The 6,351-nt window shown below is 44.1% G+C and overlaps 1 pseudogene; it reads right to left on the reverse strand.

Annotated features, from left to right (window-relative positions):
* Positions 1–3,816: 3,816 nt before the first annotated feature.
* On the reverse strand, positions 3,817–4,022 carry LOC138394894 (small nucleolar RNA U3; annotated as a pseudogene).
* Between the last annotated feature and the right edge of the window lie 2,329 nt (positions 4,023–6,351).

Raw genomic sequence — 6,351 nt, forward strand, 5'->3', positions numbered from 1 at the left:
TGAAGCCTCATTGAGGGCCAAGATCTTTGTTAGCTTTGCTTCTTTCTTTTTTTTTTTTTAATTTCAGAATATTATGGTGGTACAAACGTTTTGGCTACATAACTTGCTTTTGCAGAGTTTGAGTTGAAGTTATGAGTGTGTCCATTACCTTGATAGTCTGTATTGTACCTGCTAGGTGTGAATTTACCCATCTCCTCCTCCCCCCTGCTTGATTTCCATTAAGTTTTACGTCCATATGTGCATGTAAGTGCTGATCCATTAGTTCCAATTCAGTAGTGAGTACGTGTGGTGTTTGTTTTTCCATTCTTGCAGTACTTCACTTAGAAGAATGGTCTCCAGTTCCATCCAGGTTGTTAAAAAAGATATCAGTTCACCATTTTTTTATGGCTGAGTAGTACTCCATGGTATATATATACCCCATTTTAGACTAATGGCCAATAAAAAAATGAAAAAATGCTCAAAGTCTCTCTCTAATCATCAGGGAAATGCAAATCAAAACCACAGTGAGCTATCACCTAACCCCCGTGAGAATGGCTTTTATCAAAAAGTCTCATTGGGTGCCGGTCAGGTATGAGGAGGGTAAACCCACAACTAATGGAAGCGGAGGGCACTGAATGGGGGAAGAACACACTTGTAGCCCTGTCTTGGGCAAGGCAAATGCATTACATGTTACCAAAATATTTGTACCCCCATACTATCCTGAATTAAAAAAAGAAAAAAAAAAAAAGTCCCAAAACAACAGATGCTGGTGTGGATGCAAAGAGAAAGGAACACTCATACACTGCTGGTGGGACTGCAAACTAGCTTTTTTTTTTTATGTATCCCAACTGCTTGGAACAGGGGTTGGTGCATACCAGACAATCAATAATTGCTTGTCGAGTTATAGTGGCCTAGACCACGGCATTGGCCATGGGAATGAAGTGGATCCTGTAGATTCAAGAACTAAATTGTGGGCCAAAGGAAAAGAACTTGTCATTGATTAGGTGGGAATTAAGGATTCCCAAGGTTCTGGCTTGGGCAACAGAAGGGGAAAGAGTGATAGACTTTGAGACAAAAAATCCTTAACCTCTTAGAGCCTTAGTCTCAATCTCCTCTTCTGTAAAATGGGACCAACATCCCACATCTCACAAGTATGTAAAGGGAGTAGCCTAGTGCCTGGTACATTAGGAGTAATCAGTGTCAAGATGTTCTCCGTACTCAGATCTCACCTCAACAGAATGCAAAGTCCTCTCTGCAGGCTATGAACAAAGAGCGCACCTGCATGTTTCTCCTGAGTCTCCAGGTTTGAAGTCCCCAGAGATGGTGGTGGCAGCAACAGCAGCACAAGTGGGAAATGTATAGACAGGAAATGAAACAAGCAACTGAGATTGCTAATTGGAGTTTATTTTCTAAAAATGAACTGTGATTCTCAGTGCGGCTCAGTCACCTGCAAACCTGGTCCTTAATGAGCTATTCTGCTCTTTGTCAACACGAAGAATTTTATTGGACAGAGGATTAGGTTGGTGGTGAGGCTTTCTGCAGCTAGGGGGTAGTAAGGGTGGCAGGGGATGGGGGATAATAGAGCAGAAACAACGTGAGATTGTTTTAAAACTCACCATCCTCCCTGGGATACAACTACTTAAGGTCATTTCTCCAGTCTCATTTTCTGGGGAAGAGGAATTGCACCTGGTTATGGGCAGCCAGGGCATTGTTGAGGCTACAGTTTCCTGTGGAAAAGATGCAAGCACTGCCATTAGAGAGGCCCAGGAGGTCACCACCTTCTTTCCTCCTGTGCACTCAATGAATGGACACTAGGCTATAGCTCTCTGCCACGCACCACACTGTCCTTGCACTGGGGCTGCTGAGGTGAATGAGACACAGCTCCTGACTTTTGCAGGGCAAACAGGGTAGCAAACAGGCAATCCATATGATGGGTGTGTGTATTCATTTCCTAGGGTTGCCATTACAAAGCACTACAACTTAGATGGCTTAACAGAACAACAGACACCTAGTCTTTCGCACGTTTGGAGGCTAGACGTCCAAGATCAAGGTGTCAGCCAGGCTAAGCTCGCTCTGAAAGCTCTAGGGAAAAGCCTTTCTTGCTTCTCCTTAGCTTCTGGTGTTGCTGGACATCCTTGGTGTTTCTTGACTTGCAGATGCATCACTCCAGTGTTTGCCTCTGTCATCACATGGAATTCTCCCTGTGTGTCTCTGTGTCTCTTCTCTTATAAGAACACCAGTCACGTTGGATTTAGAGCCCAATATGACTTCATCTTCACTTGATTAGATTTGCAAAGACCCTATTTCCAAATGAGATCACATCCACAGGGACCAGAGGTTAGGACTTGAGCATATCTTTTAGGGGGATGCAATTCAATCCACAATAGCGTTTCAGTACAAGAGTGCTTGATGGTCCTGTTTAATCAGATTTTACCTTGTTACATGAGGAACCCCTATGAGATGATCTGTATGCAGTTCCCCCTTCCTTTTCTCCTTCCTCCCTTTCTTCTATTACTTCTTGACTTCTTTCTTCCCCTTCAGTAGTTTTGTCAACACACACTCATTGGTCATCTCCTGTGAATTGCGCAGTATGCTAGGCATTGTGGATGGAGTAAAGACTTAAAACAGACATGACTCCTGCCTCTGAAACTTACAGAGTTGTAGGGGAAAGAGACAGCCCCACAAATACATGTAAAATGGACAACTGGAATGATTGGAATGGGATCCCTTCTGAATATTTAGGGTAACTTCTTGAACCCACCTCCCAAGGGACACACCTCTGAGGTCACAAAGACCAGTTTCCAGCCATAGACTGCATATTTCTGCCCCATAAGCTTCAAGATCTCCTAATCCATAAGGTATGGAAAGAGGAGAGATACAAGTTCATTCATTTAGTGGGGTCGTTCTGCATGAAACCTTATGGTTGGAGAATGAGTGTGAGGAAGAGGCCTTCCATTTAGCAGGCTGTGCTATATAAGTCCCAAAAGCTGGAACTTGGATCAACTCAGACACAGAAACCAGGTGGGGCTAATATCATGAGATAGAGGAAATTACAAGCCAAGCATCGTGTAGTCTGGTGCGGAGGTTCTCGAACATCGGAGTGTATCAGAATCAAAGCCCAGGTTCCTGGGATTCACATCTAGAGATTTGGATTCACCAGGCCTTGGAGGTGCTCAAAAATCTACATTTATGAACCACATTCTAGGTGATTCTGAGGGAGGTGAGCCTCTTGGTCCAGGACAAGACTTTGGGAGTCATTGTCCTCTAGTAACCTCTGGATTAAACATGGGAGAACAAAAGTAGACCCGGGTTGTTGACTGACCAATGCACTCTCAAGGTAACCCAAGTTCAAAAGGAGATTTTTCCTGTGTTCAAAGGGAGGTGATGGGAAAGAAACAATGACAACAAAAGCTCATCCTGAACATGTACTTATTTCTGGAACTTCCCAGGAGTATATTATTTTCTACCGATGGAGGGTTATTTTTTCTTCTCTGTTAAGCTTTTTTTTTAGCAGCTTAAATTCCCCCATTTAAAGTGTACAATTCAATGATATTTAATATATTCAAAGAGTCATGTAAGCATTACCATCAATTGTAGAATATTTTCTCCTCTCCCCCCAAAACCCTATACCCATTAGCAGTTACTTCCCATTTCCTTCCACCTCCCCCCACCCCTAAGCAACCACGAATCTACTTTCTGTCCTTACAGATTTGCCTATTCTGGCCATTTCATATAAATGAAAGCAAATAATATTAGCACCGTGTTTTCAAGGTTCACCCACGTTGTATTAGTACTTCTTTTCTTTTTCTTTTTACTTTTTTTATTTTTTCTAGAGGAACCACTCAGAGTGTGTCCTCTCCCTCTCCCTCCCCCCAAGGGGGAGAAGAATGATCATTAGTGGCAAATGGCGGCTGCAGGAAGCAGCACCAGGATCGCCACGTCGCGGCCTCGTGGTTTCCGGTGCTCTATTTCCGGTGCTCTACACGATCAGAGAAACTTCTCTCGTCACGCACTACAGCAATGATCCCTTAAAGTATAGTCTCCAGTGTTTCCTGTCTTAAAGTGCCAAATAATATTCCTGATGATGGATTTTAAAACGTTGGCATCTCTCTCTTTGCAAATTGAACATCTATCTTCCCTGTAGAATAACGTTCTCACAAGTTGAACAGCTGTCTTCCCGCTAGAATGAGAGGCTCCGCGGCAGATTGGAACGTTGGCTGCACTGCGGATAGTGAAGAATGTTCTTCAAGGCCCGGGCGACTTTTCCAGCCTCGCCTCCATCACTTTCTCACTCCCTTCCATGGTGTTCTAACCACACAGAGGCTTCTGGGCTCTCCCCTGCTGGCCTCCGCTCAGAATAACACGTCTTCTTGTCTGTGCACGAGGGCATCCTCTAATCCTGAACTCAAGCGTCTCTTTCTCTGGGACTTCTCCTCATTTTTGACCTATATCTTGATTTTTTTTTTTTTTTTTTTTTTTTTTTTTGACAGAGTCTCACTCTGTTGCCCTGGCTAGAGTGCCGTGGCGTCAGCCTCGCTCACAGCAACCTCAAACTCCTGGGCTCAAGTGATCCTCCTGCCTCCGCCTCCCGAGTAGCTGGGACTACAGGCATGCGCCACCATGCCTGGCTAATTTTTTCTATATATATTTTTAGTTGGCCAGATAATTTCTTTCTATTTTTAGTAGAGACGGGGTCTCGCTCTTGCTCAGGCTGGTCTCGAACTCCTGACCTCAAGCGATCCTCCTGCCTCAGCCTCCCAGAGTGCTAGGATTACAGGTGTGAGCCACCGTGCCTGGCTTGTATCTTGTTTATAGCTCTTTTCATTTTGTGTTATAATGGGGGATGGTCTTCACCTCTAGGCTGGTGACTCCTTCAAGAGAGGACCTGAATCTTATTCATTTTTGAATCCTCCGTGCCTAACTATTACTAGTTCTTGGTGCATCTGAGGTGCTTGGTTGCTATGTGTTGAATGAATGAGTGAGTGAATGAATGAACAAAGGAATGAGAGAGAGACTCACAGGAGCCGGCATATATATATAGAACGGAAGTCATTTTTCTCTGCAGGTTTTAATATAGCAGTTTTAGCTCCTCCTGTTTGAAATGACTTGTTTGAGAGTGAGAATGACAATTTAAAAGAATGTTAAACTGCATAAGCATGAAAAATAACCCGCTAACGGTGGTTATCTCTGGGGGAGGGGTTAATTGGGATGCGGGCTTGTTTCCACTTATTCTTTCATTATAGACTTCAAAAGAAGAGAGTGGTGTGAAAATGGATGATTTTTACTTTTATGGCTTTGGGGGATTTTAAACATAAAAATTACAAAAAGGACAAATGAACAAATAAGAAGCACTGCTGTAGAGTTGGATCTGAGTACCAGGCTGGCTCTGGGTGGCTTGTGGCAAATCACTGGTCCCCTCTGAAGTCAGTTTCGTCACCTGTGAAAGGGGAAATGAAAGAACTTGCCTCATGGGACTATTGTGAGGGTTAAAAAGCACAGTGCCCAGCACAGAGGGGGCTTTTGGTAAATGACAGGTATTGCCACTGTTATTAGCAAAAATGATAACAGCAACAAACAGAAAAATGATAAAGCAGGGCGCACGGAGGTCCCTTTTATCTGTGACAGTCTTTGAATTTAATTTTGTTTATAGCTCGTCTACTTATGCTGGGCAGCTTAATGTATTGATTCTCTGAAAACCATGCGGCTTAGCCTTGGAATGGAGGCTCTTTTAATAAACTCCACTTATTGGGTGATTATGCAGAAGGCAGCTGCAATGACCTTGGTGACAAAGAGGAGCCTGGGGATGACAGTAGCTACCGTTTATGAGCCCTCACTGTGGGCCACGTAGTCCTCAACGCAATCCCATGAGAGCTCATAATCCCCATTCTGCAGATGAGAGAATGAGGCACAGATAGATTAAATGCTTTAAGGCCATACAGCTAGCAGGTGGCTAATTTGAGATTCAAACCCAGGTCCTCTAGACCACAGTTAATAATCTTTTCACTAGACTTGTTGCCTCTCAAGCTGCAAATAATGCGGTATAAGAGATACAGAGGAGGGGGGATGATGCAAAGGGGCGGTGGGGCTCGGAAGAAAGGTTGACGGTTTCTAGTCTTCCCATCTGATGACTCACGTCCTGCCCCAGTGGGTCCTCGAAGTCTTGGAATGAAGCATGGTTACTTCTTGATGCTGTCCGTCATGCCAGGGAGTCCTGTGACATCTGAGGAGGGGTTGCCGTGGATACCTGAGAATGCTGAGCAAGGGGTTACCCGTTGTCCCTCCATATCCAGTCTTCCTTCTTCCAGAGTAAAATGATTTTCATGGGGCATATGGTTGCCTAGAATAAAGACTATGTTTCCCAGATTTCCTTGC

This window comes from Eulemur rufifrons, chromosome 14 (genome assembly GCF_041146395.1).
Source record: "Eulemur rufifrons isolate Redbay chromosome 14, OSU_ERuf_1, whole genome shotgun sequence".
Classification (NCBI taxonomy): domain Eukaryota; kingdom Metazoa; phylum Chordata; class Mammalia; order Primates; family Lemuridae; genus Eulemur; species Eulemur rufifrons.